This window comes from Schistocerca serialis, chromosome 5 (genome assembly GCF_023864345.2).
Source record: "Schistocerca serialis cubense isolate TAMUIC-IGC-003099 chromosome 5, iqSchSeri2.2, whole genome shotgun sequence".
Classification (NCBI taxonomy): domain Eukaryota; kingdom Metazoa; phylum Arthropoda; class Insecta; order Orthoptera; family Acrididae; genus Schistocerca; species Schistocerca serialis.
The window spans coordinates 35,549,679-35,573,459 of NC_064642.1; the positions used below are offsets into that span (position 1 = coordinate 35,549,679).

The window sequence follows — 23,781 nt, forward strand, 5'->3', positions numbered from 1 at the left end:
CGCAGAAGAAGTATGTGAATTTCGTAAACCAAAATATCTAGAGAGCGAACCAAGGGCGCTATTTTTTTTAACGAGCCTAAGTTTCCAAAATATACATATACAAACATGAAGTTTGAGCTGAACACCAGTTTAAAAATGGTTCAAATGGCTCTGAGCACTATGGGCCTTAACAGCTATGGTCATCAGTCCCCTAGAACTTAGAACTACTTAAACCTAACTAACCTAAGGACATCACACACATCCATGCCCGAGGCAGGATTCGAAAGGATCATCACGAGGCAGACCAGTTTAAAGCATGCAGCGTCTGGCGTTGTAAAGGCAGGATTTCCACAAGATTATATTTGTCTCGAAGTAGTGTTGGAGTTACACATATTAATATACGATGTAGCTATTCTGGAGCAACGTATATAGATAAAAATACAACATATCGTTTGATAACGCTGTTGTCAATGAATGAGTCGCTGGAGTCAGTTTCAGCTTCAAAATTTCAGGAACAGTTTGGAATGGCGTGCAATGTTCATCTTCCTCTCGTCGGTAGGAAACTGGAATTCTGGTGCAGATAATGACGTCCGAAGTCGCTAACGATGACTAGAGTAGTGCCACTCGAGTCGGTAGTAACCGTTTAGAGAAGCCTGCTGGAAGAAGCGGGCGTATGTGGCGAAAACTTCGCGATTGCTATACCGTGCGCGGATGCCATGATATCTCAGAGTTTTATACGGTGAAGGGACGGCGCTGTTGATCCTGATTCGTCCGTCGCATAGGGATGTTAAGCCTTGTGATCGCCGCCGTGCTGTTCGGGAGGGCTAGGCCTTCAGCCTCTCCTGTGGTACATCTCCTTGTCATCGCAGTAACAGACGCGACACCAAACACTACATTCGTTCAACAATGGCATCTACATGGGAGTATTACAAATAGCACTTGACACTCACAAATCGCGAAAGACATGAGCCAGTGATTCTCAATTAAAGAATAACCTTCCCGATTATGTGAATTAATCTCTCCTGGACCTCCCAATCTGCAATGACGTAAGTCTGTAGTTCCATGGTCAATGATCTGTAAATTATTTCATTTTCTCTTCGAAACGTTTGCGATTGTACATTGATATGAGAGAGAAGGTGGTTGTTTCACAATACGAAGCAAAAAGCGGGATTGTGAAAGAGCTTAAAGTTTTTGATATACGCTTCTTTGATTAACTTTGATCGCTACCTAGGTTGTACAGTTGAAGAAGCACTGATACGGCTTTTCTAAAGGGCACGTAGAGTGGCACCCTGACAGTATCATATGCGCCGTCCTCCAGTGTGTTTTGTCCTCTGACCAGCCGTCCTAGTGTGACACCCCACTACGCGCGACATTTCGTGGACGCAGTGGGCCGCCACTCCATTACGCTAATGAAGGCCGTCGGTTGTTGCTGACAATTCGCACGCGGGAGCGACATCCTGCTTCTGAAGCCACGCTTCGGTGCTTCAGCGCTTCACTCCGCGTGACGGCTCTTCATTCGGACGTTTCTCCTCAAATGTGAAGACAATTTCGTACTGACGTGGACTGACAAATATTGTCTAAATGTCTTAGTTAAAACAAGCTCTCCCTTTTCTCGTAGCGCCGGTTCCTAGTTACTTTGCGTATCTGACTCAAATCTACTGCTAGGACTTCGTTGTTGTTCGCAAATTTTCGTTCTTCTAAAACATAATTTTCCTAAGGTGAGCCACAACCGTTGTGTAATACTGTTTTTGAGGAGACTGTACGGATGTCGTCTTCTTTGCAATACCTTTACAGCGGTTCGTGGCGTGGGAGACATCCGATATACACTGCCTGACCACAAGTACTGTATGCGGGGACCTAGTCGTGCACTTTAATGTGGGTTGTGCCCACCCTTTGCCTGTATGGCGGCATTAACTTTGCTGGGGACACTTCCAATGAAGTGTCTTAATGGGGTGGACGAATGGCATACCACACACCCTCAGCAGCAGAAACCAGAGACGGTGGTGATGTTGGACGGTGGGGCCAGGAGGGAAGCCCCAATGGATATACACTACTGGCCATTAAAATTGCTACACCAAGAAGAAATGCAGATGATCAACGGGTATTCATTGGACAAATATATTATACTAGAACTGACAAGTGATTACATTTTCACGCAATTTGCGTGCATAGATCCTGAGATATCAGTACCCAGAACAACCACCTCTGGCCGTAATAACGGCCTCGATACGCCTGGGCATTGAGTCAAACAGAGCTTGGATGGCGTGTACAGGTACAGATGGCCATGCAGCTTCAACACGATACCACAGTTCATCAAGAGTAGTGACTGGCGTATTGTGACGAGCCAGTTGCTCGGCCACCATTGACCAGACGTTTCCAATTGGTGAGAGATCTGGAGAATTTCCTGGCCAGGGCAGCAGTCGAACATTTTCTGTATCCAGAAAGGCCCGTACAGGACCTGCAACATGCGGTCGTGCATTATCCTGCTGAAATGTAGGGTTTCACAGGAATCGAATGAAGGGTAGGGACACGGGCTGTAACACATCTGAAATGTAACGTCCACTGTTCAAAGTGCCGTCAGTGTGAACAAGAGGTGACCGAGACGTGTAACCAATGGCACCCCATACCATCACGTCGGATGATACGCCAGTATGGCGATGACGAATACACGCTTCCAATGTGCGTTCACCGCGATGTCGCCAAACACGGATGCGTTCATCATGATGCTGTAAACAGAACCTGGATTCACCCGAAAAACTGACGTTTTGCCATTCGTGCACCCAGGTTCGTTGTTGAGTATACCATCTCATGCGCTCCTGTCTGTGATGCAGCGTCAAGGGTAATCGCAGCCACGATCTCCGAGCTGATAGTCCATGATGCTGCAATCGTGGCGATATCTTATGAACAGCACGTTGCAAGACATCCCAGTTATGCCCAATAATGTTCATGTCTGGGGAGTCTTTAAACTCAGAAGGGTGTTCCTGGAGCCACTCTGTAGCAATTCTGGACGTATAGCGTGTCGCATTGTTCTATTGGAACTGCGCAAGACCGTCGGAATGCATAGGGGACATGAATAGATGGAGGTGATCAGACAGGATGCTTACGAACGTGGCACCTGTCTCTGCCGAACCTAGACGTATCAGGGGTCCCATATCCAACTGCACACGCCCCACTCCATTACAGAGCCTCCACCAGCTTGAACAGCCCCTGCTGACATGCATGGATTCATGAGATTGTCTCCATACCCGTACTCGTCCATCTGCTCGATACAATTTGAAACCAGACTCGTCTGACCAGGCAACATCTCTCCAGTCATCAACAGTCCAATGTCGGTGTTGACGGGCCCAGGCGAAGGTTCAAATGGCTCTAAGCACTATGGGACTTGGCATCTGAGGTCATCAGTCCCGTAGACTTAGAGCTACTTAAACGTAACGAACCTACGGACATCACAGACATCCATGCCCGAGGCAGGATTCGAACCTGCGACCGTAGTGGTCGCGCGGTTCGAGACTGAAGCGCCTGGAACCGCTCGGCCACAGCAGCCGGCCCCAGGCGAAGCGCAAAGCTTTGTGTCGTGCAATTGTCAAGCGTACACGAGTAGGCCTTAGCCTCCGGAAACCCGTATCGATGACGTTTCGTTGAATGGTTCGCACACTTCTTGATGTCTCAGAATTCAAATCTGCAATATTTTGCGGAAGGGTTGCACTTCTGTCACGGTGAATGATCCTCTTCAGTCGCCGTTAGTCCCGTTCTGCAGGATCTTTTTCCGGCCGCAGCGATGCCGGAGATTTGATGTTTTACCGGATTCCTGATATTCGTGGTACACTCGTGAAATGGTCGTACGGGGAAATATCCACTTCATGGCTAACTCGGAGTTCCTGTGTCCCATCGCTCGTGCGCTTAGTAACACTACGTTCAAACTCACTTAAATCTTGATAACATGCCCCTGCAGCAGCAATAACCGATCTAACAACTGCGCCAGACACTTGTCTCATGTAAACGTTGCCGACTGCAGCGCCGTATTCTGCCTATTTACATATCTCTGTATTTGAATACGTAGTCCTACACCAGTTTATTTGGCACTTCAGTGTATTTGCAAAAGAAGCAGCGTCATGTTTGCTTGTATTTTGTTCACGCTAGTGTTTTTAATTTTCCGCCAGAAGGGTCTGGTGTGTCCATGATTGTCCTAGTAGGGAAACAAACTGTTGTCACTGTGGGAGTTTGTGCTGTGTTGTTTGTAAATAAACGAGACAGCATAGTTTCGCGTACGCCACGTCGATGTAACGGATCAAAATTGTACAGTATTCTGTAGTTCAACTGCATCCATCGCTTAATGTATAGGAGTTCAGACCAGAAGCTTTTCTTCCTTTGAGTATATTTCATTGCTGTACATTTTTCCTTCTTGCAGAAGGGTATATACGAGGGCAGTTCAATAAGTAATGCAACACTTTTTTTTCTCGGCCAATTTTGGTTGAAAAACCGGAAATTTCTTGTGGAATATTTTCAAACATTCCCGCTTCGTCTCGTATAGTTTCATTGACTTCCGACAGGTGGCAGCGCTGTACGGAGCTGTTAAAATGGCGTCTGTAACGGATGTGCGTTGCAAACAACGGGCAGTGATCGAGTTTCTTTTGGCGGAAAACCAGGGCATCTCAGATATTCATAGGCGCTTGCAGAATATCTACGGTGATCTGGCAGTGGACAAAAGCACGGTGAGTCGTTGGGCAAAGCGTGTGTCATCATCGCCGCAAGATCAAGCAAGACTGTCTGATCTCCCGCGTGCGGGCCGGCCCTGCACAGCTGTGACTCATGCAATGGCGGAGCGTGCGAACACACTCGTTCGAGATGATCGACGGATCACCATCAAACAACTCAGTGCTCAACTTGATATCTCTGTTGGTAGTGCTGTCACAATTGTTCACCAGTTGGGATATTCAAAGGTTTGTTCCCGCTGGGTCCCTCGTTGTCTAACGGAACACCATAAAGAGCAAAGGAGAACCATCTGTGCGGAATTGCTTGCTCGTCATGTGGCTGAGGGTGACAATTTCTTGTCAAAGATTGTTACAGGCGATGAAACATGGGTTCATCACTTCGAACCTGAAACAAAACGGCAATCAATGGAGTGGCGCCACACCCACTTCCCTACCAAGAAAAAGTTTAAAGCTATACCCTCAGCCGGTAAAGTCATGGTTACAGTCTTCTGGGACGCTGAAGGGGTTATTCTGTTCGATGTCCTTCCCCATGGTCAAACGATCAACTCTGAAGTGTATTGTGCTACTCTTCAGAAATTGAAGAAACGACTTCAGCGTGTTCGTAGGCACAAAAATCTGAACCAACTTCTCCTTCTTCATGACAACGCAAGACCTCACACAAGTCTTCGCACCCGAGAGGAGCTCACAAAACTTCAGTGGACTGTTCTTCCTCATGCACCCTACAGCCCCGATCTCGCACCGGATTTCCATATGTTTGGCCCAATGAAGGACGCAATCCGTGGGAGGCACTACGCGGATGATGAAGAAGTTATTGATGCAGTACGACGTTGGCTCCGACATCGATCAGTGGAATGGTACCGTGCAGGCATACAGGCCCTCATTTCAAGGTGGCGTAAGGCCGTAGCATTGAATGGAGATTACGTTGAAAAATAGTTTTGTGTAGCTAAAAGATTGGGGAATAACCTGGTGTATTTCAATGCTGAATAAAACAACCCCTGTTTCAGAAAAAAAATGTGTTGCATTACTTATTGAACTGCCCTCGTATATTTAACTTCGCCCCAGTCTGCTGTAAAGGAAGATGAGCACCTCCATGCGGATACAAAAGTGAAGACGTTTTTTTCCCCATGCTGCAGCGCGCCTTGGCATGGACGTCTCCTGTTACTCTCATTAGCAGCTGCCATTAGGCGGCAATTATCTGCCATATGCGGTGCCTGCCTCTGACGCGACCAGCTGCGCGACTGCTTTCACTGCAGGCTCTCAGGGCATGTGCGACGGTTCCTGGCCTAATTTTTAATTCTCGCGCTTGTATGTGTGATGCCGTAGTCGCTCGAGGGTGCCCTAGAGTGTGCCTTTCGCAGCCGTGGCCATTGGTATGATATTAGGCAAGTGCAAGCTCTGTTATTCGAACTTCGGCTGCTATTGTGCTTTAGGGATTCGTGGCACCGATTTCATTTTTCCTCGAGCATATTGTATTTCAGAAAGCCCCTGATGCTTAAGACCAGCAGAGATTTGCGCAGCTTTACATCTGCAGTGTTGACATCAAGGTAGCGCTTGAGCAGCCTTCTGGCGTTATGGTCTCGCCATTAACAATAATGCCTATATCATTGTGAGAACAAACAGTTCGTGACGTTACGGGGGTGGAATCTGACCTTTATAGCGATTTAGATTTCTGTGTTGTCGGTACGTTTCTTATGAGAGTTTTCGTTAGTGAGTATTCGCACAGGACAAAAATTAATTCCCCTCCTCTTCCACCCCTACGCCAGTGTCGTTTAATAACTACCCCAGCCGTGACGATGCCCTCAGTTTGGCGAATAAGACAGTCCACAAGTTTCTACAGGTGTGCCGTGGCCCGCTGAAGCTATTCACTGATGATTAGAGCTCGTGTTTTTGTTATTCTATTCGTCCTCAGGCTGGTCTGATGCTACTCTTCACCCGAAGCTGCTTCGTGCGAGACTCTTCATCTTAAGTTCTGCCACAAATTTATTTTCCCCTGTTTAGATTCGGTACTGCCTCATTAGTTATTCAATCTACCCATCTAATGTTCAGCATTCTCGCGTATCAGTACATTTCCAAAGCTTCTATTCTGTTAATGTCTGAACTGTTTATGGTCCACGTTCCACTTCTCTACAATGCTACCTTCCAGACAAATACCTCCAGAAAAGACTTCCTAACAGTTAAATTTACATTAGATATTAGCAAGTTCCTGTTTTTCAGAAATACATTTCATGCTATTGGCATTCTGCATTTTGTGTCCTCTCTGCTTCACTCATCATGAGTTATTTTGCTGCCAAGTAGTCTAAAAATGGTTCAAATGGCTCTGAGCACTATGGGACTTAACATCTGTGGTCATCAGTCCCCTAGAACTTAGAACTACTTAAACCTAACTAACCTAAGGACATCACACACATCCATGCCCGAGGCAGGATTCGAACCTGCGACCGTAGCAGTCCCGTGGTTCCGAACTGCATCGCTAGAACCGCACGGCCACCGCGGCCGGCCCAAGTAGTCTATTTCTTTTAGTGTCTTATTTACGAATCTAATTCACTCAGCATCACCTGTTTTAATTCTACTACATTCCATTTTTTGTTAAAGTTCATCTTATAACCTCTTTTCAAGAAACGATCCAGTCCGTTCAACTGCTCTTGCAATTCCTTTGCTGTCCCTGACAGAATTATAGTGTCAGCGCCAAAGCTCAGAGTTTTTATTCCTTTCCAAATTTCTCTCTGTGTTCCTTTACTTGGTGTTCAATGTACAGACTGGATAATATCGGGGATAGGCCACAACATCAACTCACTCCCTTCTCAATTACTGCATCCCTTACGTGTCTTTCGAATCTTGTAACTGCAGTCTGGTTTCTGTACAAGTTGCAGTGCAAATATCCTTTCCCTCTCTGTATTTTATCGTTGTACGGCAAGTTGAAAAAGAAAGAGAAAGAGGGAGAGAGAGAGAGGGAGATTTATAGGTGCATAAGATAAACCCCATCCCTCAAAAATATTTCTCTCTTTCATAGCTCCTCTGTGCTACCACAGATGACGTGTCACTGATGTCATTGCCGGCCGCGGTGGCCGTGCGGTTCTAGGCGCTTCAGTCCGGAACCGCGTGACTGCTACAGTCGCAGGTTCGAATCCTGCCTCGGGCATGGATGTGTGTGATGTCCTTAGGTTAGTTAGGTTTAATTAGTTCTAAGTTCTAGGGGACTGATGACCACAGATGTTAAGTCCCATAGTGCTCAGAGCCATTTGAACCATTTGAACTGATGTCATTTGTACTAAGACTGCAGTACACGCGAGGTGCCTGTTTGGTTCCACCGCCCTGAGTGGAATGCAGAAGTTGTAATAAGTCTTCACCAATAGGTTCTCAGCTATATGTCCAAATAACCATACTCGCTAATAAAGTCTTAACCTGACACCGACCGCGGCAGACAATATATCTGTTCTCCGAGGCTTCCCAAACAGCTCTGATCTTACAGCCGAACCAATTTCCCCGCCATTCAAGTTAAGGGGGGTAGGACGTCAAACGAGCGGACTTGGAGCAGGAGAGGCACCACGGACATTTTAATTTCCTCTGTCTATACTTTTACAAATAAATTCGCAAAACTTTCTCAGCATGACCATGGAGGATTCAGGATTCAGACTCATGGCAGTGGAAGTTCAAAAACATAACGAAATAATTGTTTTTTACATGTGAAATTTCATCATTTTGTCACTTACTATTGGCTGCATTTGTTGTTACAGGTACATAAGTAAGAGAGATTCTTCGATGAATTTTGCACAGCATACAAACCATACTTACAGGTGTACGAAACTCTAGAATTTATTTAATTTATCAAAAAGTGAATGAGCTGTTACATTTTAAACTTCATGTTTACAAAAAACTGAAATTTAAATTTTATAGTTAGTTACCTCAATTTTTACCACAATTTTTAATAGTTTTGGAAGATTCTAGAGTTTCATATATCTGTAAGTACGGTTTTTATGTTGTGCAAAATTCATCAAAGAATCTCTCTTACTTATTATGCAGCAATAGTAAGAGAAAAAAAATGATGAAATTTCCTATGTAAAAAAAAAATTATTTTGTTATGTTTTTGAACTTCCACTGCTATGAGTGTAACTCCTGAATCCGTCCTGGTCATGTTTACAAAGTTTTATGTATTTACTGTATATGTCAGAGTGTACACAGTAGAAATTAAAATGGCCTGTGGTGCCTCTCCTGCTCCAAGTCAACTCCTTTGACGTCCTACCTTCGTTAAGCGCGATCGGAAGACATCCGAAGTGCTTCGTATGCCTTTTCGTTTAGCAGTTGTTTATGATTCTGCTGGTCATTAATACTTTTGAAATCTGAAATGCCATGTTTAGTTTGCCTAATATTAATAACATAACATTGTCATTTTTGCGCGCAACTACTGAATGCAGCAGCCAATCGCCGAGAAGGATCTCAATTTAGGCAGTCTTTCTCACGATACCCGTGCCTAACGAGCCATCTGTCATAGGTACCTTACATCACATTACGTCATCTAGACACTTCTGCCTTCTCAACTGCTCTAAGATAGCTTCTTTCACCTGAATATGATGGCTGCAAAGGCAGAAATATTACAGTTGCTATCTTCAGGGTTTCGGATCCTGTTTCAAGCAATATTGTCAAACCCTTTCTTCAAATCAACAGTTGCTGTTACTGTGTGTTTGCCTTTCTTCAACCTGTGTTTTAAGATGGACGGTATTGCCTTGCGCCTTCGTGCAGTTGTCCAATAATGCCGTGTACAAATAGATACCGAATGAAGCCGACAGCAAACCGAACGAAAGAACAGAATACAAAAATCGTCAGAACGACCGCCAAACTTACGAGGGTTTCTAACAATACCACCACTTGCAAAGTAGATTAGAAATCAGATTAATAATGTTGCTCACGCAGCATATGTTCGCTTTATCGGGCAACAACAAAACTATTGCCTGTGGATGGTATCTTCAGAATCGAAATAATGGGGTCACTGTAAAGAAGTCATTAATTTGGAACTTATCTTGAATGGATTCCCACGTAGATTTCGTCGAAGTCGTTATGGCTCATCTTGTTGATTCTAGGGTGATTCCACTTTGGCTGCTAGAAGGTCCGGATCTGTATTTTAGCAATATTTGAAGACCTAACAAATGCGTTTTACAGGAAATTCTTAATGATCAAACAATCCCAGATCAGAACAATGGCGTGGTAGAAATAATTTTTGACTTGGTGTTCACGATCCACATTTTTAATAAACTTCTTGTAAATTCACATATACTTCTTCTTAATTGTCACATCATCAAGAAAACAATTTTGTATCAGTCTTTACATATTTAATTTCCACTTTAACCATACACAAGACTTGACTGTTCTTTTGCAGAGCGAAATAACAACATAACTTCTGCAAAGTGAAACAAAGACTGCTCTGTGCGCATTCACGACAAAACGATTACAAGTAAGTCAAAGATTATGACAGTCTCACAGAAATGAATACACACAAGAATCATATCACTGTAATATATCGATACATCGGCGTACCTACACATTAATAAAACCAAAATACATAATGAGAGAATGGTACAAGGACAATCCAAAGAGGATAAGAATTGGAAGTGCAAAAGATGATATTAGCGTAAACTGCTTGGGATTCGCTGATGATCTTGCTCTCCTAGCCAACACCGTTCAAGAAGCCAGGCAACAAGTGAAATCACTACAAGAAATAGCTGAGAAAGTAGGCCTTAGAATATCATTTGAAAAAACGGAGATTATGCTAACTGATCCACCACTTGCAAAAAAATTACAATAGGAGAACAGGAAATCAAAATTGTTGATACATTTAAATATTTAGGCGAAATAATAACAATCTAAATGAGAAGCCATCATGGCAAAATAGAATAAAAAACTGAACTACGCAAATTACTTTACGAAAACTACATACAACAAAAAAAGCCTATCTATAGATGCAAAATTAAAACACTATAAAACAGTTACACAACCAGAAATAACGTATGCAGCTGAAACTATCTTCAAAACAACTAATACAGCAGAAATTGACAGAATACTAAAAACAGAAAGAAGAATAATTAGGAAATGTATAAATAAACAGTATAAAATAAATGGACATTGGAGAATAGCATCAAATGAAACAGTATATAAGAAAATAGAACCAGTCATGAGCACAATCAGGAAGAAACGCATCTCATTCTTTGGACATCTGATGAGAACTCCAGAAAACAGAATTAGTAAAAAAATAATACAAAAATTGTGGAATAGCAAGAGCGACATTAAATGGATCACAGAAATTAAGGAAGATATAAAAGAACTTCAAATTACAGTAGATGACCTAAAAAACAAGACAGAGAAAACCAGAATACTGCAAGACGCGCAAACCAGACTACAAATGAAAATCAATAAAAGGAGTACAGGAAGAGTTGTCTCAGATGAAGAAAGAAAGAAAATATCTGAAAGAATGAAGAAATATTGGGCAGACAGCAGAGCAAAACACCTTTCACATAAGAATAGCCTCTAATAATTATATTACCTAAATATATTAAGTTATTGTCGAACCAAATTGTATCCATGTGTAACAACTTGTTTAGAACTTTGTATTTTTGACTACAGTGGTCCAATGAAGGCCATAAAATAAATAATAAATAAAACCAAATGTGAATATTGTCACAAAAATATGTCTGTTACTTCGCAGAAAAGTAGTTCGTTATTACTGGTATCGAGAACTGGGGTTGGAGTGCCGTAATGGTCGCGTAAATAAAGAACCATGACAGGTTTAGCGAGAGAACCAGAGACGCGTACCATGAAAAGTTGCGCCAAGAACCGGCGGGTCATGATCTCCGCACTGCTGCAGCAGGCGTCGCGTATTTCTCGGCTGGCGTGGGCGTAGCGGGCAGAACTGCGCGCTTGGCGCTACGGCGCTGCGCCTCATTGGCCGACAAGACGGCGCCCGGCGCGCGGCGCGCGGCGTGCGTGCCAAGTGCGTGCAGCGCCCCCGCACTGCGCCACGGCGCGGCCCCAGCGTTATGCGAGTGTGTGCGTCTGCATTGGGCAGCGGCCAGCCGGTATTTGTGGTGCATCTGACTGTTGTGAGCCCATTTCTCATCTCTGCGGAGCGGACAGCCGCAGCTTCTCGCGTTTTGTTACATGGCAGCAGCTGCAGTCGGAATTCCCCCGCCTCCAAACACACACACACACAAACACGTGTACTTCACCGGCAGTTGTTCGCTAATAGTTAACGCACGTGTTCTGTAGCCTGTCGTAATTTCTAAATGCCACGCTATAAACTTCTCTCTATTTCTGACCCTTCTGAATGCTAAATTCGGATCCACGACTGGATAAGGAAATGGTTAGCTCGCTGGTGTAACGCACGCCTAGCCGTTGACTCCATACTGAACATTTTGTAGTTTTCGTGCGACGATCGTGGGTGTTTATGCTAATAAAAGGTGGAAGACAGAACCCGGTGCAGAGACATACCCTCCTTTTCTCGAATGACACTGAGGAGGCCGTATAAATCCACGTCCTCATTTGAAGGACAGGTCACTGTGAAGCATGACTTGTTTTTTCAAATAACTTGCGGGTTTGTTGCTGAGTGACGTTGTCGACCACCGCCGATATTTCGACAGGAGCACACCCTGCCATTCTCAAGGCACAAATGCATCCTATGGAATACAACAACACGGAGATTCTGGCTTGCACGTCCAGCTATTGAGATAGTGTTATTAAGGAAACTGTTGAAATCAAAATATCAAGGAACCTTATAAACAGAGATGGTAGTTCAAAAAATGGCTCTGAGCACTATGGGACTTCTGAGATCATCAATCCCCTAGATCTTAGAACTACTTAAACCTATCTAACCTAAGGACGTCACACACATCCATGCCCGAGGCAGGACTCGAACCTGCGACCGTAGCGGTTGCGCGGTTCCGGACTGAAGCGCCTAGAACCGGTCGGCCACTCCGGCCGGTAGAGATGGTGCATTTTGTTTAAATGCTGCTTGGAATCCAGCTCTGCCTGTCATCAAAAAACAGAGGGACAAAATTAGTGCTACCTCACCTGTTGATTAATAGTCACTATCGATATTTCTGATGTTCGTTTTCTTTGGTTATGTGTTGACTCTGCGGTTACTTGTTCTGTGTGTGGTGTCTTCCTTGTTTCTCCTCTGTGAACCGAGGTATTAAATTCCCTTATACATTACTTCCTCCTTCCATTTGTGCCTTGATAATGGCAGGGTGTGCTCCTGTCGAAATATCGGCGGTGGTCGACGACGTCACCCGGCAGCAAACCCGTAAGTTATTTGAACATTCAATTCGACGGGAAAAGTTAAGGTCTCACTTGTTTTGTCCTCGGAGATGTGGGGTCATGCGAAGACTAGGTCGCAGCCTGAGACAATATGCGACGCTTGAGCCGTTGATTACGAACGTAATTTTTGTAGACGGAGCCGCGTCACTTCTGAGACTGGTGTGTTAAACAAAACCCCACGTCTTACCACCTACATCCTGCAACTCTACCGTCAGACTCCTGTATGTTTAGAGCTCCAAGAACCTCCCGCAAATATTTAAATCTGCACATCTTTCAGCCACTTTGGCTGCTTTTCACTCAAATGCGGGCACTTTTATTGATCATGGAGCCCTTCTACAGATAATCGCATTTCTATGGAAAGTAATAGGTTCTTCCACAAATTATCACTTTATTTCCAACTTAAATGTTACCGAAAAAAGAACTGACGTCATAGGAAGGTATGTATTGAGCAAACCTAGCAGACGCGTAGCACAGCAGTCATTGTTCATTGCGAATTCCCCTGCACTTCTCGTCTTAGTGAGATTACTGAAACCCAACCTATAATGTCCCACCTTCGTAGCAAACACCTCTATTCCAAGGATCTGGTGGAAACTGCGGGAGGCCGTCTCTTGCTCCATCATCAACAGAGGCCACGATCCTCGGGTGGTGTCTATTGTATCAGACTAGAATAAGCGTAAAAAGACTTCCCCAATTTAAGTCTCAAACGGATAATTCCCCCCGTGAATCCTCGTCTCAACCCAACAGGTTGAAAGCAGACGTTGCACGTTGACAGTGACATAATACACACTGTTAATGTTCTAAATACAGGGTGTTTCAAAAATAATACACTACTGGCCATTAAAAATGCTACACCACGAAGATGATGTGCTACAGACGCGAAATTTAACCGACAGGAAGAAGATGCTGTGATTTGCAAATGATTAGCTTTTCAGAGCATTCACACAAGGTTGGCGCCGGTGGCGACACCTACAACTTACTGACATGAGGAAAGTTTCCAACCGATTTCTCATACACAAACAGCAGTTGACCGGCGTTGCCTGGTGAAACGTTTAGTGATGCTTCGTGTAAGGAGGAGATAAAGGTCGGATTGTAGCCTATCGCGATTGCTGTTTATCGTGTCGCGACATTACTGCTCGCGTTGGTCGAGAGCCAGTGACTGTTAGCAGAATATGGAATCGGTGGGTTCAGGATGGTAATACGGAACGCCGTGCTGGATAACAACGGCCTCGTATCACAAGCAGTCGAGATGACAGGCGTCTTATCCGCCTGGCTGTAACGGATCGTGCAGCCACGACTCGATCCCCGAGTCAACAGATGGGGACGTTTGCAAGACAACAACCATCTGCACGGACAGTTCGACGACGTTTGCAGCAGCATGGACTATCAGCTCGGAGACCGTGGCTGCGGTTACGCTTGACGCTGCATCACAGACAGGAGCGCCTGCGATGGTGTACTCAACGACGAACCTGGGTGCACGAATGGCAAAACGTAATTTTTTCGGATGAATCCAGGTTCTGTTTACAGCGTCATGACGGTCGCATCCGTGTTTGGCGATATCGCGGATGAGCGCACATTGGAAGCGTGTATTCGTCATCGCCATACTGGCGTATCACCCGGCGTGATGGTATGGGGTGCCATTGGTTACACGTCTCGGTCATCTCTTGTTCGCACTGACGGCACTTTGGACAGTGGACGTTACGTTTCAGTTGTGTTACGACGCGTGGCTCTACCATTCAATCGATCCCTGCGAAACCCTACATTTCAGCAGGATAATGCACGACCGCACGTTGCAGGTGCTGTACGGACCTCTCTGGATACAGAAAATGTTCGACTGCTGCCCTGGCCAGCACATTCTCCAGATCTCTCACCAATTGGAAACGTCTGGTCAATGGTGGCCGAGCAACTTGCTCGTCACAATACGCCAGTCACTACTGTTGATGAACTGTGGTATCGTGTTGAAGCTGCATGGGCAGTTGTACCTGTACACGCCATCCAAGCTCTGACTCAACGCCCAGGCGTATCAAGGCCGTTATTACGGCCAGAGGCGGTTGTTGTGGGTACTGATTTCTCAGGATCTATGCACCCAAATTGCGTGAAAATGTAATCACATGTCAGTTCTAGTATAATATAATTGTTCCATGAATAACAGTTTATCTTCTGCATTTCTTCTTAGTGTAGCAATTTTAATGGCCAGTAGTGTATACGTATTTCAAAGTATTATTTTGTCCAAACTATCGATTGCTGCGCCTCCGTTCGGCTATTGGAGAACGAATATATAGTCGACTTGATTGTAATAGCCGCTATATGTCAATTGTCTTCTGCTTTGCTTGGTAACTGGCATTTGTGTAAAATGGCTACTCCGCAGCAGAAATCATTTTGTGTTCTCGAGTTTGCGAAGTGCAATTCCGTGATTACAGTGCGAATACGTTTCAGGTTGTGGCGCCAAATTGATCCTCCGAATGGGTGGAACAGGCGCAGATGGTATCGACAGTTTCTAGATACAGGTTGTGTATGTAAAGGAAAGAGTCCTGGCCGCCCTCGTGTTCCTGTAAGAAATGTTGCACGAACTCAGACTGCTTTCCAACGCGGCCCTTCAAAATCAACTCGCCGTGCCAGTCGGGAGTTGCAACTGCCTGCAACAACAGTTTGGCGCGTTTTGAGACGTCGGTAGGTTATGAAGCCGTACAGGTTACAGCTGTTACAAGCTCTGCGTCCTGATGATAAACGCAGAAGTGTGGCATTTCGTAACGAGATTCTTGATGCTATTAACAATGATAACACTTTCGCACAACGCTTTGTGTTCAGTGATGAAGCGACTTTCCATTTTAGTGGCCAGGTTAACAAACACAATGTTAGAAATTGGGGCCTACAGAACGCACATGCAGCCACTGAACAAGTACGAGATTCGCCCGAAGTCAACGTGTTTTGTGCGATATCCAGATCATCTGTCTACGGCCCATTCCTCTTTGATGGAAACACGGTTAACGGTCAGCAGTATCTCGCTATGTTAAAAAACTGGTTGTTTCCGAGCTACACGAAGACAACTTCATTTTTCAGCAAGGCGGACCACCCCGTTACTGGAGTCGCCAAGTGCGTGAATGTCTGGATGAAACTCTACCGAACCGTTGGGTTGGTCGTCAAGGAGCTGGCGAGGTAGCATGTCTCAGCTGGGCTCCACGGACAACGGATCTGACACCCTCTGACTTCTTCCTGTAGGGCTTCGTTAAAGACAACGTTTATGTACCACCACTCCCACGGAACGTGGAAGAGTTGAAGAAACAGATCCGTATTTCCATAACATCAGTGACGAAGGACATGCTTGCCGGCCGGGGTGGCCGTGCGGTTCTTGCCGCTACAGTCTGGAACCGCGCGACCGCTACGGTCGCAGGATCGAATCCTGCCTCGGGCATGGATGTGTGTGAAGTCATCAGGTTAGTTAGGATTAAGTAGATCTAAGTTCTAGGGGACTGATGACCTCAGAAGTCAAGTCCCATAGTGCTCCGAGCCATTTTGAAGGACATGCATGCCCGAGTATGGGAGGAATTTGAGTATCGATGTGATATTGTTCGTGTCGCTGATGGAACACATATTGAACATCTGTGATCTGAACTTGAGAGGTTCGTAAATATGTGTGTAAAGTTTCATATTCGTATATCTTAAAGTTTAATAAATATATTCATTCGAAATACACTAATGGCCATTAAAATTGGTACACCAAGAAGAAATGCGGTTGATAAATGGGTATTCATTGGACAAATATATTATACTAAAACTGACATGTGATTATATTTTCACGCAATTTGGGTGCATAGACCTCTGGTCGTAATAACGGCCTTAATACGCCTGGGCATTGACTAAAACAGAGCTCGGATGGCGTGTACAGGTACAGCTGCCCATGCAGCTTCAACACGGTACCATAGTTCATCAAGAGTAGTGACTGGCGTATTGCGACGAGCCAGTTGCTCGGCCGCCATTGGCCAGACGTTTTCAATTGGTGAGAGATCTGGAGAATGTGCTGCCCAGGGCAGCAGTCGAACATTTTCCGTATCCAGAAAGGCCCGTACAGGACCTGCAACATGCGGTCGTGCATTAACCTGCTCAAATGTAGGGTTTCGCAGGCATCGAATGAAGGGTAGAGGCACGGGTCGTAACACATGTGAAATGTAACGTCCACTGTTCAAAGTGCCGTCAGTGCGAACAAGAGGTGACCGAGACGTGTAACCAATGGCACCCCATACCATCAAGCCGGGTGATACGCCAGTATGGCGATGACGAATACACGCTTCTTATGTGCGTTCACTGCGATGTCGCCAAACTCGGATGCGACCATCATGATGCTGTAAACACAACCTGGATTCATCCGAAAAACTGACGTTTTGACATTCGTGCACCCAGGTTCGTCGTTGAGTACACCATCGCAGGCGCTCCTGTCCGTGATGCAGCGTCAAGGGTAACCGCAGCCACGGTCTCCGAGCTGATAGTCCATGCTGCTGCATACGTCGTCGCACTGTTCGTGCATATGGTTGTTGTCTTGCAAACGTCCCCATCTGTTGACTCAGGGATCGAGACGTGCCTGTACGATCCGTCACAGCCATGTGGATAAGATGCCTGTCATCTCGACTGCTAGAGATACGAGGACGTTGGGATCCAGCACGGCGTTCCGTATTACCCTCTTCAACCCACCATATTCTGCCAACAGTCACTGTACCTCGACCAACGCGAGCAGCAACATAGCGATACGATAAATCGCAATCGCGATAGGCTACAAACCGACCTTTATCAAAGTCGGAAACGTGATGGTACGCATTACACGAGGCATCACAACAACGTTTCATCAGGCAACGCCGGTGAACTGCTGTTTGTGTATGAGAAATCGGTTGGAAACTTTCCTCATGTCAGCACGTTGTAGAGTCGCCACCGGCACCAACCTTGTGTGAATGCTCTGAAAAGCTAATCATTTGCATATCACAGCATCTTCTTCCTGTCGGTTAAATTTCGCGTCCTTAGCACGTCATCTTCGTGGTGTAGCAATTTTAATGGCGCATAGTACTGCATCTGTAGCAGTTGGCACCACAATGACACAACGACCTGCTAAAAATCGTTACTTTAAGAACAGCTCCGAGCCAGACACCCTGTGTTGTGCATTCCACAGGTCACAAACCACCTCCATATGCGCCCGCCGAGGTGACCGAGCAGTTCTAGGCGCTACAGTCTGGAACTGCGCGATCGCTACGGTCGCAGGTTCGAATCCTGCCTCGGGCATGGATGTGTGTGATGTCCTTAGGTTAGTTAGGTTTAAGTAGTTCTAAGTTCTAGGGGCTGATGACCATAGAAGTTAAGTCCCATAGTGCTCAGAGCCATTTGAACCATTTGAACCTCCATATGCTATTTCAGTGGTGTCAAACGAGTGCGCTGGCCGTTGTGGTCGAGCGGTTCTAGGCGCTTCAGTTCGGAACCGCGCGACCGCTACGGTCGCAGGTTCGAATCCTGCCTCGGGCATGGATGTGTGTGATGTCGTTAGGTTAGTCAGGTTTAAGTAGTTCTAAGTTCTAGGGGACTGATGAACTCAGTTCCATAGTCCTCAGAGCTAGCCAAACGAGTGCACCTTGAAGGACAGGATGGAAGTGTGTTGTGTTTTCTGATGAAAGCAGGTTCTACCTCGGAGCCAGTGATGGCCATGTTTTGGTTAGGAGGAGGCCAGTTGATTGGTTCAAATGGCTCTGAGCACTATGGGACTTAACATCTGAGGTCAACAGTCCCGTAGATCTAAGAACTTCTTAAACCTAACTAACCTAAGGTCATCCCACACATCCATGCCCGAGGCAGGATTCGAACCTGCGACCGTAGCGGTCGCGTGGTTCCAGACTGAAGCGCCTAGAACCGCTCGACCACAACGGCCGGCGAGGCCAGTTGAGGATCTGCACCCAACCTGTCCGCGTGCCAGACACACCGGACCTACACCTGGAGTTAAGGATTGGGGAGCGATTTTGTGTGAGAACAGGAGTGCTCGCGTCGTTATCCCACGCACCTTGACTGGAAATTTGTACGTCAGTCTGGTGATCCGACCTGTTGCGCTGCCATTCATGAAGAGCATTCCAGGGGTTGTATTCCAACAGGATAACGGTCGCCCACATACCGCTGTTGTAATCCAAAATGGTCTGCTGAGTGTCCACATGTCGTCTTGGCCTGCTCGATCACCAGATCAATCTCCAATCGAGCACAAATGGGATATCATCCGACGACACTCACAACCAGCATTAGCCGTCCCAGTATTGACCGACCGAGTGTAACAACCATGGAACTTCATCCTCAGACTGATGTCCGGCACCTGTACAATACAATGTATGCGCGTTTGCATGCTTGCATTCAACATTCTTCCGGTTACACCGATTATTAATGTACCATGACTCTACGTTAATTATTTTTAGTGTTGAGATTTTTTTCCGATTATTAATGTACCATTACTCTACGTTAACTATTTTTGGTGTTGCGATTTTTTTTTCGTTAGTGCACTTGTTGTTGATAGTAAGCCGTGGATCAGCTCCAAGACGGCTCATTTGTTTCCACATTACAGCATCTCGTTCAAGCTTGCGAAGCCAGAGTATAACCTGCTAGCGCGTTCATAAGCTAAACTCTCTCCCAAGTATACTTTTTACGTCTTCTTTGTGTGTGTTTTTTTTTTTTGGCCTGAGCGAATGTAGTCTCGCTGCCAAAGCAAGCACTAAGATCCGCAACGTTTTATTACGAAATGAACGAGCGCAGAACTTAGCGGCAAGACTTATAATCAGGAGCGGCTGTTTTTGCAGCTCCTCTCGCCGGATTTCACAAAGTTTTTTGAGTTGTGTCGCTTTATAGTCTCTTATTACTGCAGATACCAACGTCGGACTGAATATCTTCTCTTGTATTTTTTCTCTTTCTGTTCCTTATTTTCGTTTTGGGAATATGCTGTTATTATCTCAGTGTATTTTACCCTTCCTTCTTTCTCCCACTTTAGGGCTTGTTCCGTACATTCAACTTTTGTTCTTCTCGTTTTATACAGGTCATTTTAATATGACCAGTGATCTAAGTTATAAATGTTCCATATCGATCAAAAGTTGTCACACATTGATTTGGATAGTAATGTGTATCGGAGGAATTTACAATTTGGAAGGAAAACGTAATTTTTCATTCGTGGTCACAAAACTCAAGGTTATGACGTTACTTGATGATAGCTGTGAAATTCTATCCTAATTCGTTGTTTCGTCTGGAAAAAAATAAGGGAGAACACGTTTAGTTATGCAAAATGCATCAGAACTCTACGGAATTTACTGAAACACTAAAATATGTATTTAAAATGGTAGTTTAAAGCTAAAATGTGGAAGTACAAAGCCGATAAATAGCTAGCTGAGACATCAATACAATCTGTAAACAGTATTTTTAATACATTGTATGAGACACATTTTGGCGGTGGATTAGGATCGTCCATCGATAATGTCCAGGTAAAGTTTCTGCTGTCTATGCTTTCGGTATTAGATCGGAAAGTCAACAGTTATAGTGAATAGAAATTACAATACGTTCAAATAATTATACGAATGCAGTTGGATGACGTCTTTGACAATCGCCAATGAGATCATCCCATCGTTTTCGAGGTACGAATGCGATAAGAGTGCACTCTGCAAGCAAATTTAAACCGTCGGAAGTCGGAGCTACTCCGACCAGCAGCTATAATACGGTACTTGCAGGAAGACAACACGAAATTCCGGGAACAACACAACTAATGGTGACCCACGTCAGGAGTTATCGGAGGCGAATATCAATTACCACGGTTGGGCAAGTATTGTGAACTCTTTTCCTCTGTTGTTTGACCGAGCAGATACCAGGATTACAAGCAGAATTTAAGGAAAAACCTTCGTCTCTATTTATTAGGTCAGTTGCTAATTAAATGTCAACTGCTCCCTTAATAACACCACCCCAATAGGTGGAAGTGCACGCACGAAGTTGTATCCCGTAGGATGACTGGTACCATGACACTGTTTTCCACTAGTAGATACATTTGCTCGGCTGTTGTGAGCATGTGTGACGCTTATGCTCTGGACGCCGGATCTGCACGGGCCTGATCGTCTGACCAACGTAAGGCATGCCACAACTGCATGGAATACCACAGATTCCAGCCTTACACGAGTCAAGATCGTCCTCTGTAGACCCCAGACGCTGGTCGAGAAACGCACTTCACCCCGTGTTCTCGCAGGATATGACCAATTCTGTTGGAAATGCTACCTGTGTAAGTCCTATTTCCACAAATGTTAACTTGCACTTACATACTATTCGATCACAAGTTCTATGGTCAGACAGAGGGAGGTTGCGATGGGGAGCCTTTGTCACCTATTAATGTCGATTTATTTGTGGAAGAGTTCCAGGAACGTGCCCAGGAGTCGATGGCAAGAGGCGCCACTTAGGTCTACGGTCTCTTCATCTTTCATTCTTTAAGTACACCTTCCGTATATCTATATTTTGTTTAGTACTGTTTATTGCTATTAGTGATATTGTTTACACAATAAAATCAGCAACAACTTCGGCGTCAATAACCTAACTTGGCTGTAAGGGCTTCTTAGAGAATGACACTTTATTTTTAAATTGTCGGTACACCGCAGCACATCCATTTGGATGGTGGCTAATTTGGCTACGTTGAAACGTACGTACTCAGGTGAAGGAAATACATACAAAAATTAAAAACGTGCAAATATAAACTTTTTGATGTGTCAGTATGAAATTATCATTAATCGGGTTTCCATCATAGCCCCAACGTATGTTCCACGACGGTAACGCCACGATAAATATGAGAGGGACGTAATATAAGACACAACACACTTCCATGTAAACGTAAGCACTATGACTCGAACATTGTTGGGCCATTGAAATCCAATAAATTAGTTGTTTTGAAGATCGAAGATGTTTCGCTATCAGAAGCGAGCGAAGTGATTGTATAATCGACTTATGATCTGTGGTAGCTGCGTTCCGATTCCCGTTCGATAGTACTGGTCTTTGTTTTCGGTTATTTCCGTAAATCATGTCAGACCAGTGTGGCGACAATTCCTCGACGTAAGCAGAACATCAAACCTTAGTCGACCATTCTTTCTTAGAATAGATCACCACCTGCAATTTCCCTTACCTCTGTGCTAAATGGCCGGCCTGAGTGGCCGAGCGGTTCTAGGCGCTACAGTCTGGAACCGCGCGACCGCTGCGGTCGCAGGTTCGAATCCTGCCTCGGGCATGGATGTGTGTGATGTTCTTAGGTTGGTTAGGTTTAAGTAGTTCTAGGGGACTGATGACCTCAGAAGTTAAGTCCCATAGTGCTCAGAGCCATTTGAATTTGTGCTAATTAAGTGCACTGTCTCGCCACTGCAGTGGGATGGTAACCTAAACCACAGAGAACATGTTACAGGTTTCATAGCTTGATCTATGCTTTTATGATGTCTGCCTGTTTCGCTTAAATAACAGGCCAGGATATTCGCATATAGGAGCAGTACCACCACCTTTTTGCACCATTTAAGACCCATGTATCGACATTATGCGCGTAATGCTGCCAAACTTGGCAGTGAAGGAAAATCCGACACGTCTGTTTCCAAAATTTATCATAAAAAACCAGTTTCCCGCGAGGCCACCATTTTTAGTGGTTCTCCACAAAAAGCTCAGTTGTCGTATGGCTGATTTATAGCGGCTTGCTTTAATAATGTTGGCAGAGTATTCATTCTCGGTCTTTCCACAAACTTGTTTGTCGAATCGGTGGCATACGCTTGCTTTATAAGTAACTAGCTGTTACCGCTGCTTCGTTCGCATGTCAGTACTTTTTTTATGATGAGAGATAGTGATTAAGCAACTTTGTCTGTGTATATTGTGCTGCAGAGACGTATGTATAGAGAATTTATCCAATGCCGATATCTAGGGACGTAATGAATGTGTTTCTATTATTTTTCTGCTGTATTTAGAATCTGAAAGTGTGCATTTCATTTTCTAATTATATTTAAAAAATGCCTCGATTCATTACATTCGTGCAGAAGTAGAGCTTTTAGGGCTTTCTCTGACATCTAGTACTTGATGTGACATTTTGCCACTAGAGCAACAGATATCAACCGTTTTTCCCTTCCATTTTAATGCGATATAGTGCCCACATTTTTGATCCATCCATTTGGAATCCCTGGAAGAAAGGCGGCGTTCTTTTCAGGAAACACTATTAAGAAAATTTAGAGAACCGGCATTCGAAGCTGACCACTGAACGATTCGGATCCCTCCAACATACATCGCGCATAAGGACCATGAAGATAAGACACGAGAATTTAGCGCTCATACGGAGGCCGTACAGACAGTCGTTTTTCCCTCGCTCTGTTTGCGAGTGCAACAGGAGGGGAAATGACAAGTAGTGGTACAGGGTATCTACGTAGATGTAGATCCTTCTATAATAACTAATTTGTGATTAACATAGTCAGTTAATATATCATAATCAAATGCAGCCTCCCACGTTTCACTTGTAAAGGTGCGACTCTCTGTCTATCGTACAGCCTCTAAATGACGCCATGATGGTGCGTCTCCAAGCGCCTCGGTAGCTGCAAGAGACGCGTGACGCTCGGCGCCTATAATGAGACGGTCTTGCGACTGTTCCAACATCTCTGTAGCTCTTAAGGCCATCTGACGTACTGCATCCAAGTTACGGCGTGCACGAGATTGCTCCGCGGTTTGTTGTATTCGAGTAACTTTCGTAGCCTGAGCATTTTCACAACTGTGTGCTAAATCAGTCTTCCCTGAACTTCCTTCC

General features: G+C 44.9%; 1 protein-coding gene and 1 non-coding gene across 5 annotated transcripts in view; both read left to right on the forward strand.

Annotated features, from left to right (window-relative positions):
- Positions 1-23,781, forward strand: part of LOC126481027 (titin) — an 804,028-nt gene that overhangs the window by 306,249 nt on the left and 473,998 nt on the right. The window lies entirely within an intron of this gene.
- Trnas-gga (transfer RNA serine (anticodon GGA)) lies at positions 22,159-22,242 on the forward strand. Its single transcript is given in 2 exon segments — positions 22,159-22,198; positions 22,208-22,242. It is a non-coding gene; the product is annotated as a tRNA-Ser (tRNA).